This window comes from Pipra filicauda, unplaced genomic scaffold, assembly GCF_003945595.2.
Source record: "Pipra filicauda isolate LSUMZ 115617 unplaced genomic scaffold, ASM394559v2 scaffold837_size68763_pilon, whole genome shotgun sequence".
Lineage (NCBI taxonomy): Eukaryota > Metazoa > Chordata > Aves > Passeriformes > Pipridae > Pipra > Pipra filicauda.
In genome coordinates this window covers 30,969-43,412 of record NW_024105017.1, presented here as the reverse complement: position 1 = coordinate 43,412, position 12,444 = coordinate 30,969, and the positions used below count along the sequence as shown (strand labels likewise).

Sequence of the window (12,444 nt, the reverse complement as noted above, 5' to 3'; positions counted from 1 at the left end):
GTCTCGGCGGGGCGGCGGCGGCACCGCGGGTGTCCGGTCCGGTCTGTCGCGGGGCGGGGTGCGCCCCGGGCGGCTCGGCGGGAGCTGCAGCGGCGAGGTAGGAGCGGGGCTGGCTGATGTCGGGGCTTCCCCGGAGCCGCGGTGCGGCGGGGCCGGCCCGGGGCCGGGCGGCGCGGGGAGAGGCAGCTGATGTCGGGGCTGCGGCGCGGGGCCGGCCCGGGGCCAAGCGGCGCGAGCGGCACGGCGGGCGGCCGGGAGCCGCGCAGGCAATTGCTGCGGAGCTGTTTCGAGCAGCTTTAACCCTTTTTTCGCCATGCTGGCGTGGTAACTATCTTTCAGGTTAGCAAGCAGTCTTATTAGATGACTTGCAGATGGAATTACACAAAAAGCAACCAAATAAAAACCTATTTTAAGAATAAAGTTTTATGACTATTGCCTTCATATAAACATACCGGTACAGTAACTGCAGCTTTGATTTCACAGAAGCTCTAAATTTGTATCCTCACACTTCATGATGCAGGAAACTACAGTGGCAGTTTGAGCCACATTAGAAATCTAAAATCCAATTTTTAGGCTCCCCCCCACCCCTTCCCCCAATTTATCCTAACACCGGAGAGAAACTTTCAGAGCAGAGGCTTCTGTAGGGGAAGGGGGAAGTATATACATTTATTTACACAAATAAATACTATACAAACTAAAGGCAACTATATATATATATATATATTACATTACTATCAGTCAGTCCTTTCAAGCCCGTCCTTTAACTTTAGTCCAGGAGCAGCCTTTAAGGCTGATATGTAACACAGTCTTTTGCTGTGGGAGTGTTCTGGGCTCCTGAACGCTCCCCCCTCACCAAGTTCAAGTTGTTTGTTGCAGTTTCTCTCCTCACAAAGTCCAAGAAGATAGTTTTGAGTCCTTGCTCTTCTGCTGCTGGTGATTTCTTCCTCTCAGTGTCTCACCTCGGTTTGTAAGCTGCTGCAGTGTAGCTTATCAAGCGTCTGTGTCCTGGAATGTTCATTCCTCCATGTCAGTTCTCGGCTGCCCCCAGTCAGCTTCGGCAGGCAACTCTCGAGCTCTTGGCTCGCCTCCAATTTCACCTGGGATTCCCCTCCCGAGCGCCGGGCCTACTTCCATGGCCCAGTCTTTTGGCTCAGCTTCAATGTTGAGCCTCTCCTCCACTTACAGTGGAGGGAAAGAAAAAAGCCCCCCTCTACAGCTTCACTGCAGAAAAGGAGGGGGAAGAGGGCTTGGCTGCAAAGCCTGCCTCTCTCCTCTTACCTCAGGTGCTGTGAATCTCTTCCTTCACAGCATACACTCCCAAATGCTGACTCTAACTCTAGCCAAAGGCTGAGCTGGGGGATCGCAGGGCTCCCCTCTCCCCCCCAGAGGGGAAGAGAGGGAGCCCAGCCACCCCCTGGCTTTCTCCACCTACACGCAGCAGACAGCAACAGCAAAACAACCAAGACTGAACTGCCAACAGCTTCCGGTGCTGTGATATATGATTTTGAGCAGAAGCAAACAACATGAGTGGTGACTGGCTCTCCAGGGAACTGCCCTGGTACCCAATCACTTCTGAGCCCCCCCAGACTCTCAGGGGGGCCAATTTCAAACTATGACAGCAAATAAAAACTATGTAAATAAAATTTTAAAAGTTCTTCACCGTCAATGCAGTCAACTCAAGCAGAAGTTGGGAAGTATTGCTCAGTGAAATATTTAAGATAGCTGTTCATCTATGCAGCCACCAAAAGTAACAGTTAAAAGCTTTTTCTAAAGCAATTTTAACTGACCACTTCAGAATCCCTGACTCCTCACAATCCCATGCAGAAGACCCATGGCCATCTCAAGGGCTTATTTTCTCAGCTACTGGAAAAAACTGGTAGTGAAAATGTAATTTATTACCAGCACTACTTATAAAGCTGTAGAATTCAAGCCTGCAGTTATGCCACAACTACACATAAGATGTTTCTAAGTTCTAAATTTTAAGTCTTATTAGAAGACAGGACTCAAAAAAAAAAAAAAAAAGTCAGGTGCAGGTCTATAGCTGCCACACTTACAAGCTTAAGGTGAAAGGAAAAATAATTTTATAAACAAATAAATAGCCAAATATTTAGAAGAACAGAAAAATCCAAAGGTTGGTTGAGCATCTCCTGCTTTGACAGGTACAGGAGAGATTTACACACCCCCATTCAGCAGAGAACTGTATCCCAGGCTACGGAAAAAGGATTGAATTTTGGACAAAATTTGTGAGTTCCAATGTGAGAACAAAGTTTGGGTCGCCTGTACACTTCTATGTGGCCTTTGAAAAGGGGAGTGGTGGTGGATTTACTTTTATTTTTAATTTCCTGTTCTTCTAGCTTAGAAAAACAAGCAACAGACAAGAAAAAGAGCACACAACAGTATTCAGAGGGTGAGTTCCTTGACAACAAATATAGGCAGCTACAACACATACAGAGCACTTTGTCTCCCAGTGGTAACAGCAGTTCCTTTCAATTTGGTAAAGCCTCAGACCACCTCAGAAAGAAAATATGACACTGCAGGAATGTGACAAGAAGATTCCCTGGGGTGAGAGGTTCCATCAAGCTTGGTTCTTTCAAAACCAGTGATTTCAAATTCATAAATGAAGAAACTGAACTACGGGTTACAAAGTTATTTCCTAAATGTTTAAGACAAGTGTAAGAGATATCTTATCAAATTAATAGATTTAATACTTAATCTGTGCTCTAACACAGCTCTGCACCAATGCAGAAACAGCTATTTGGGGGCCTTGAATTAAAAGTAAATATACAAAGACAGATTACAAAGCACATTTCTATTACTGCAAACAGGCAGGTTCCGTCTCATGACATTTCTCAAAGATCAAAGCTGATATTTTTGATACTCCCTATTTACAAATTTCTTTGACTAAGTAGGATTAATATGTGTTATTTTAGAACATTTTTTCTTATAAAGCAATACTTTCCAAAAGTACTGTTGCCAAATGTTTTGCAATCAAGAGAAGAAACCAAGAAGAAATGTGCACATGTAGACTCCTACTCCTTATTACCTGTACCTAAGATTTGCCTTCCTAAAGATTAGGAATATTTCAGCATATCAGAGCATTAAATTGCCTTAACACCCATACAAGGGAAAACTTGTCCGAGCAAAATTAAAAGTAGTTGGAGCAAAACAGAGGCTGCATTTGTAGTACTGGGTCAACTAAATTGTCTAATAAAACATGTTTTCATCATAATCATTAAGGGAAAAGACGAGATACATGAAAACTGAAGCATGATGTGTTCACGAACAAAACAGCTTTATGGTTTTGATATACACATTTACCTCAGCGTTAGGCCCACCAAACATACAATCACTTGTGCTTAGTTGTTTTCTCCTCAAACTCACTGTTTTTCTTATTGCTGAAGTCCCTTTCAGGAAGGAGAAAAAAAGTCACAGGACTCCCTGTTTCCTGGATTAGCCATATCTTTTGTGTTACAATGCACATGAGTTTATCTAGAGCTCAAAACCTTCTCCTAAATTTAGTTCTCAGGTCACCAGGCATTTTCTAGTCTCAAGAGCACCTCCAGAGATTCCTCCCACACCAAACGTCCCAGCACAGAAAGCTCTCGCTGTATAAGGCAATTTTGGGAGTCGGTCTGGCAGTTGGGAGGCAGGTGTGAAAACAGGAAATGACAGCGCTTCTCGGCAGGAAAGAAAGCCTGAAAGCTTTGTTTTCGTGGTGCAGTTGGTTTGTCAACCTGGAGACTCCATGGGGATCAAAACACTTCTCTGGTGGCATCTTAGCTGTGGGAGGAGCCTTTCATGCAAGTCTAAGGATCGGTCTGGCAGTTGGGAGGCAGGGCTGAAAACCAGAAATGACTGCCCTTATCGCCAAGAAAGAAAGCCTGGAAGCTCAGGCTTTGTGGTGCAGTTGGTTTGTCAACCTGGCACTTCCTTGAACAGCGAGAGTTTTCTGTGCTGGGACCTTTGGTGTGGGAGGAATCTTTGATAATATGCAATTCTGGCAGTCGGTCTGGCAGTTGGGAGGCAGGTCTGAAAGGAGGAAATGCCGGCCATTATGGGCAGGAAAGAAAGCCTGGAAGCTTTGGCTTTTTGGTGCAGTTGATTAGTTAGCCTTGGGACTCGATGGGGAGCGAGAGCTTTCTCTGCTGGCACCTTTGCTGTGGGGGGAGTCTTTGTTTTCATGCAATTTTGGGAATTGGCCTGGCAGTTGGGAACCAAAGCTGAAAAGAGGAAATTACAGTTCTTATTTCCAGGAAAGAAAGCTTGGATACTTTGGCTTTGCGGTGCAGTTGGTTTGTCAACCTGGGGCGTCCATGAGCAGCAAGAGCTTTCTGTGCTGGCATCTTTGGTGTGGGAGGGATCTTTGTTTGTATGCAATTTTGGGAGTTGTTCTGGCAGTTGGGAGGCAGGTCTGAAAACAGGAAACAATAGCCCTTATCCCCAGGAAAGAAAGCCTGGAAACTTGGATTTGTGGTGCAGTGTGTTTGCCAAGCTGGGCCATCCATGAATAGCGAGTACTTTCTGTGCTGTCATCTTTGTTGTGGGAGGAATCTTTGTTTATATGCTCTTTTGGGAGTCGGGCTGGCAGTTGGGAGGCAGGGCTGAAAACAGGAAATGACAGCGCTTATCGGCAGGAAAGAAAACCTGGAAGTTTTGGCTTTGTGGTGCTTTTGGTTTGTCAGCCTGGAGACTCCATGGGGAGCAAGAGCTTTCTGTGCTGGCCTCTTTGGTGTGGGAGGAGTCTTTGAATGCAATTTTGGGAGTTGGTCTGGCAGTTGGGAGGCAGGTGTGGAAACAGGAAATGACAGCCCTTATCGCCAGGAAAGAAAGCCTGGGGGCTTTGGTTTTGTGGTGCAGCTGGTGTGTCATTCTGGGCACTCCATGGGGAGGAAGAACTTTCTGTGCTGGCCTCTTTGGTGTGGGAGGAGTCTTTGTTTTAATGCAATTTTGGGTATCGGCCTGGTAGTTGGGAGGCAGGTGTGAAAACAGGAAATGACAGCCCTTATCGCCAGGAAAAAAAGCCAGCAATCTTTGACTTTGAGGTGGAGTTGGTTTGTCAACATGGGGAGTCCATGAGCAGCAAGAACTTTCTGTGCTGGGACCTTTGGTGTGGGAGGAATCTTTGTTTATATGCAATTTTGGGAGTCGGTCTGGCAGTGGGGAGTCAGGGCTGAAAACAGGAAATGACAGCGCTTCTTGGCAGGAAAGAAAGCCTGGAAGCTTTAGCTTTGTGGTGCAGTTGGTTTGTCAGCCTGGAGACTCCATGGGGAGCAAGAGCTTTCTCTGCCTACATCTTCGCTGTGGGAGGAATCTTCCTTCGTATGCAATTTTGGGCGTCGATCTGGCAGTTGGGACGCAGGTCTGAAACCAGGAAATGACAGCCCTTATCGCCAGGAAAGAAAGCCTGGAGGTTTTGGCTTTGTGGTGCAGCTTGTGTGTGATTCTGGGCACTCCATGGGGAGGAAGAACTTTCTGTGCTGGCCTCTTTGGTGTGGGAGGAGTCTTTGTTTATATGCAATTTTGGGAACTGGTCTGGCAGTTGGGAGGCAGGTGTGAAAACAGGAGATGACAGCCCTTATCCCCAGGAAAGAAAGCCAGCAATCTTTGGCTTTGTGGTGGAGTTGGTTTGTCAGCCTAGGGAGTCCATGAGCAAGAATAGCTTTCTGTGCTATCACCTTTGGTGTGGGAGGAATCTCCGTATGCAATTTTGGGAGTCGTGCTGGCAGTTAAGAGTCAGGGCTGAAAACAGGAAAAAATAGCCCTTATCACCAGGAAAGAAAGCCTGGAAGCTTTGGCTTTGTGGTGCAGCTGGTTTGTCAGCCCAGAGACTCCATGCGGAGCAAGAGCTTTCTGTGCTGGCATCTTTGGTGTGGGAGGAATCTTAGTCCGTATGCAGTTTTGGGAGTTGGTCTGGCAGTTGGGAGGCAGGTCTGAAAACAGGAAACAATAGCCCTTATCCCCAGGAAAGAAAGCCTGGAAACTTGGGTTTGTGGTGCAGTGTTTACCAAGCTGGGGCGTCCATGAATAGCGAGTGCTTTCTGTGCTGTCATCTTTGTTGTGGGAGGAATCTTTGATAATATGCAATTTTGGGAGTTGTTCTGGCAGTTGGGAGGCAGGGCTGAAAACAGGAAATGACGGCGCTTATCGGCAGGAAAGAAAGCCTGCAAGCGTTGGCTTTGTGGTGTAGTTGTTTTGTCAGACTGGAGGCTCCATGCACATCAAGAGTTTCTGTGTTGGCATCTGTTGTCTGGGAGGAATATTTGTTTGTATGCAATTTTGCGAATCGGGCTATCAGTTGGGAAGCAGGGCTGAAAACAGGAGAAGACTGCCTTTTTCTGCAGGAAAGATAGGCACGAAGCTTTTGTCTTCTTGGTGCAGTTGGTTTGTCAGCCTGGGGCGTTTCTGGCGAGCTAGCGTTTCCTTGCTGGTGAAGCCAGACAAGGCCTAGAAAGCAGAATATAAGTCAGGATTTAAGAATATAAGTAGAATATAAGAATATAAGCAGAATATAAGAATATAAGTATAAACGAAAGCTCAAAGAACTTTGCCAACGCTTAGCTAGGATTTACTGCCAGAAACTAGAGATAGAGATTAGGTGTTACTGTACACTAAACGAAATGCACACACCCCCAACCTAAGTAAGATAAGTAAGGGGCAAAGTGGAGCTTGGAGTCTAAGAATCTTGCAAAATTCTCCATGTAGTCTGCCAAAATCAAGAAAGTTGAAAAGTTCATGAAGATGATGGAACCTGGACCAGGGGCTGATAAGGATGAAGAACAGGAACGACCCTCCTAGATTCTCCCCAAAAGGAAGACCGTGCCCCTGACTCCGCCTAGACTCTGCCTATTATGAATATTATAGTCAGATGTTGCAATCATATGAATATTTATGTAAACATGTTCAATCACCTGTAGAAATGGTATAAAAACCTGTAAATTCACTGGAAAGGCAGAGCAGTTTGTCCAGCGCGAGCTGGCTGCTCTCCAGCATTGCCTAATAAACATACCTCGCTGCTTAAAGACTAAATTTTGTCTCTGAGCAGTTCTCTGCGCCTTCTTGGGGGCAATTATTGGCATCATTTTTGGCCAGCCAGCCAGGAGCAGTAGACTCCCCAGGGCGCTGATCCAGGGGGCCCAAGCGACGCTCTCGGGGCCCCTTAGACAGAATTTTGTCAACAGAGCCTCCCGGGCCCCTTGGATCCACGTCCCGGCGGACGAACCTCCTCCTCCAAATTAAGAGGTATGTATACTTTTGTATTGTAATTGATAAAGAAAAGCGCTTTCAAAAAGGGAGCCGGAGGGATGCCTCGGCAGTATCCCTGAAAACTGGGTTAGAGTCCCAGAAATTATGAGCAGCAGACCTGAGGTCACGTTTATTTTCCCACCCTTTTCCTATGTAGGATAAATATGTGAATGTTTATTAAAAAAACACAACAAAACAAACCAAAAAGCTGTTCAAGAATAGTGACTACATAGAAAGAACAACTCTGGCACCACTTGGATCTTTGCGAATGCAGAAACCCTGTCACCCTCATCATGGCATCTAACGTCCTGAAATAATGTGGGTTTGAGGTAGGCAAAGAGTTTTTATATCTGAGTTATCAAACACGAGTAAAAGTTGTTGATTTTTCCTTGCATCTTTGAAACAATGTGGCTGTAGGCCAGTTGGTTGAAGAAAGGAAGCTGACATTAGCTTGAAAGGTTTATCAATCCCAGTTAATCATCTCCTGTCGTGCAATTACAGAAGGCGTATGTGCAGCACAGTGCATCAATCTAAACCTTTCTCCAAAGGTTGATAAATTTTGAGCAGAGAGCTTCTGAGCATTTATTTTAATTTAAATGTATCTTTTCTGTGGTTGTTCAAGTAGCTAATGTGGGTGCTTATCCATGGTGCAGAAAGCTTATTGAGACTCAAGCTTAAAAGTGTCCGTGAGTTACAGCATTAATACCAGCAAAACTGTCTTGCTAGTAAGTCAATAATTTTGCATGGCAAAAGTGAGATCCAGCAAAGTATTTTAAGTTCTCACTTCTCCCAGCAACACACAAGTTTCAATTTCACAGTGAGGAAAAGCTGCAACTCTAACCTGATGTACATGGAGCAGCACCGGGTTCACAAAGTGACCTTAAGTATTTTCATGAAAAGAAAGCACAAACTTCTCATGTTATGTTGTACTTCCATAAAAACAGTGGGCCTTCCCCATAGTAGTCAGAAAGAACAGGGATGGTGTACAAGTCACAAGTGTGCAGTAAAAACCCTCACTTAAAACAGTATTTTTGGGCAGCGTTTCGCGGGCACGATAACATGCTTGTTTTTTGCTCAGTGTTAAGTTCTTCACTAGCGTTTTAAAGAAAAAACTGCATCTTCCCATAGTGACAGTGGCCATTTGGAAACTCGAGAATTTGAACTGGCGTTTCCCAGGAGAGGACAAAGAAACGGGACCCGTCGCCGTGCAGGTCCCCTTAAGGAAGGGAAGGCAAGAAAGTAGTCCAGGGCAGAGACAGCCCCCCCTCAGGCTGCCTCTGGAGAGCCGCCTTCCATGGGCGAGTGAGCGCGTACAGAGCCGGACACTTGTCCAGGCACGCCACAATCGTGCACATCTTGAGTTTTAAAACACTTCATGTGTAGGACAATGCGAACACACTCATAAATGAACTGTTCAAAGGAGATTTTCAGTCTCTTTAGTGCGAAAGGCTGCGTGCCCGTGGATTGTGCTACACTCTGCTGCAAGGGGAAGAGGTTTAAGGCCGAGTGTCAGATTGACTGGAGTGTGCACAGTTTCTGAAGAGGTGGCTTTTGGTCAGTTGTTTTCCCGTGTGACCTAGAGTTTCCTTCTGCCGCTTAAGGCTGATATTGAAAGTTTCCAGTGCAATCAATCCATATGTGGTGTTGGTTATTTTTGTTACCAGAAGTAATATCCAAAGAGGAATCATAAAGTGCAAAGTACTGTCGGTATAGCAAACTTCAGAAAAACGAGCTGAATTCCGTTGTGTTAGGACTAGATAATCTCCAAGCTGCACATACTTTTTAAATTTACACAAATAAATAAGAGGTCATAGTTGTTTTTCAGCTAAACATTTACATTTTTTTAGATGTTTTCCTATCACATCTGTGAAAAACTGCACTCTGCTTAGCGCTTGAATTTTTCTAGACCTTTCTTCCCATTTGTATCCTTGATGTTCTTTGCCTGTTTCCAGGTCAGTGGCTTTATTTCATTTGTTGGTGTAGAAGGTAACACTGATAATATGTTGCCGTTTGAAGTATTACTGCTCCAGTTGTGGTAGTAGATGACTGGAGTCATGTTTTCTATTTGAATGACTTTGATTATATTTGGGTTTCAAGTGTGTGAGGTGGCACTGGGACTTAACTGAGGCTGTAGTTTTGCCATGGCACAGCGATGTGTTCTCACTGCCTGTCAGTGTGGTCGTGCCTGTGGCAAACAGGTAAGAACCATCACGTGAGCAGTTAACACACAGCAGCGGATGTCCTGGCTTGCTTTGTGGTAGATCATTCCTCTTCCTTACTTTAAAGATTAGTCATTACGCTTGAGTAAATGGTAACCAAATCCTTACATTCTCTGTGATTTCTGTCACGTAAGTCTCCTGTAAGACTCTCTGACTTCAAATGCAACAGATGCTTTGATGGTTCTTGTGGAAAGCTGAATTTCTGGCAATTGTTACAGGGGTTGTAGCTGCTGTGGCATTCTAAGGAAAACAGGGCTGCAGTAACTCCCACTCTCCCACTAGTTTACGATGGCTGGAGAATGCTTGATGTTTGCTTACTTGTTTTCCTGTCAAGTGTCATTATGCCTAGCAAGAACTTATTCTTATTTCTTCACAGAATCATTTAAAAAAAGACTACAGAGCAAGATTCTGCCATGGAGGAGGGTAATTTGCATTTAAAGTTTTATTCTTAGATTCTGGAAAACTTATGTGGATTTTTATCCAAGAGCATAATGTCAAAGCTATACGGTGTATCCTATTAATCCGATCATACCATGTTTCCCAAATTTCTTGTATTTCTTAGTGGTGGGAGGAGCAAACAGTGCTGGGGGACAAAGCCCCAAGGTTTTCCTTTGTTTCCTTTGCTGAGGCAGCAAACTATGGTGTTGCTATACCTAAGGTGCTCCTAACTAGGCTGCCTGAGTACAGAAGGAGTAGTCTGTGCAGACATTTTGCCTTTCGAGAAGTAGAGAAATGAAACCCACACAGAGTTCCAGCGTATTTGGACCTTGCTGGTAAATGCTAGAGATGAGTTGGAGTATTTGTAGTGCTGTAGCATTCTTTAAAGGCACGTCAGAAGCCTGTGAAGTTCTTGTTGCTGGAATCCATTTTTAGACTTGCATTTCACGAGCTTACCAAATCTACCAAATCAGCTGTGTATAATGATCATTATGGGAGTAATACTCCATGTCTTTTCTAGTGTTATTTTGGTTTTGATCAACATTGTCTGGCTAGTGAATCACTCACTTCTGCCCAAAAAATGTTTATTTCAAGAGAGACTTTCTTCATCCCAAAGCTCTTTTACCTCAGGGAAGTAGTTGTGTGTTTTCTTTTATGTAGAGAGAATTCTTCATTCTCATCATAATCTGTGGCAGTGAGGCTTTTTTCCCTGGAATTCTTATTTTGACAAGTTTCTCTGCAGATATCTATGTGTGGAAATGATAGGTAAAAGTATATTGAAGCTGAGACTAGAGGAAATAATAATTTAAAATATTGAGAAGTAAGAACTTTGCTGCTTTCATATTGCTGGGATAAGAACATTTGATATTTTTGATTTAAAATATTTTTTTTCCTCTTCTTTCTAGAAGTAAGATTGATGTACAGCCAGGTCAAAACGTACTGAAACTCATACAGGATTGTTTTGAAAGTAAGCTCTTATTTGGTGTTTTACTCAATTTGCTGGTAAAAGAAGAAATGATTTCTTCTTTATATTATATTTAGTGGTAAGTAAATAGAAATAAAAATTCGAGATAAAATGAATAAAAATAAAGTTTTTCTCAGGGTCTTGAAAAGCACCCCCCTCCCAGCTGCTTAAAACTGTGTCTTAACTGTCTTATAAAGGTAATCTTTCCTGAGTAGCTGATTCCTTTCTTGTTTGGATTTATGTGACCTTAATAGCTGTAGTAACTTGTTAAAATAAATGAGACCTGGACAATTCCAAGGTCCCCATACTTACAGTGTTTTCTTCATAGGTTGCAGCAGTGATCTTACAATAAACTCTCCAAATGCAACCCTTTGCTCAGCTCCTGTTGTCAAAAATAGGAAGAGGACTTCAATGCAGAGCCAAAGCGTAAGTTAGTTATGGCAATGTCACAGTATAGCTTTGGGTACAGTTTCACTGGGGTACAAATTTAGTTCTGTAGGATTTAGTTCTGTATGAGCATTGAAGAAGCTCCATATGCCACTTGTAACAGTATATAGGCTACAATTTAACCATCTGTAATAGTTGTTGATAATGGGTTTTTTCTTAGTTTGTTGTGCTCTAACAGTAAATATTCTGTAATTAGATTTGTTTAATAGCTTATTTTCCAGTTTTTTTTCTAGTGAAAGCTTTTTCAGCTTTTTGTCCAGGACACTTAAATTTTTTATGGTCTCAGGTTGGAGCACGCTGCCTTGTTACTGCTGGTGGGTATGGCTGTCTTGGACTCCATTGGAGTTGGTTTTGGCCACTTTGCTAGATATATGGACACAGTTCTTAGCTAAATGGTGAACAGTAGAGTTGAAAGGTGATGCTTGTACAAAAGCTGGTTAACTCCTGATAGTTATCTGTACAATAACTTTATATATATGTATCTTTCTTGAAGGGTGGAAACAAGTTGAAGGCCTTGTTAGTGTGCTGGGAAAATGATGCCAATAATCTAGTTTGTATATTTAATTTTATTGTTTTGATTCTATTTTTTTTAAATAGGATATTCCGTTAATGGCAGGGTTGAGAACAGGCATCCTTTATAGTGGTGTTTGTTTACTTTATTTTGATGTTAGAATACCATATAATGTCAAATAATTTCTTGCAAAACCTCAGCCTGTCTTAAGAAAGGTGAATTAAATTGTTTAAAATAATTCATTCTAATGAAAAGAATAGCTTGCCTGGAGACTAGCAGGATGCCTGTTTAAAGCTGCATATAGATTTTTGCTGTACACACTGTTTTTCCTGTTATTTGAAATTTATAGTTACTTCTAGAAAGTCTTACTTGATAGAAAGTTGGAGTGTTTAGTTAAAATAGAACTGTGATTCACATGAATGTGATTTAAGGGAAGGAAAGTATATCATGTTCTGTAGAAATTTGTATTCCTATCAAAATACAGTTGCTTTATCAACTATTTTACTTTGTCTCATTATTCGTTACCAACTATGACAGCCAAAGGCAGGATCAACCAACTCTGTGAAAAGAGCCTGTTATTCTCCAGAATCCTCACCTACATCACTGCTAAAACCAGTCAGCAG

At 43.2% G+C, this 12,444-nt stretch overlaps 1 protein-coding gene across 1 annotated transcript in view; it reads left to right on the top strand.

The window, feature by feature from the left end:
• Positions 1-12,444, top strand: part of APLF (aprataxin and PNKP like factor) — a 35,925-nt gene extending 23,481 nt beyond the window's left edge. Inside the window, exons 7-10 of the transcript XR_005566945.1 lie at positions 9,838-9,884; positions 10,805-10,866; positions 11,192-11,289; positions 12,359-12,444. The gene's annotated coding sequence lies outside the window, so the exon portion shown is untranslated. The remainder of the gene's footprint in view (positions 1-9,837; positions 9,885-10,804; positions 10,867-11,191; positions 11,290-12,358) is intronic.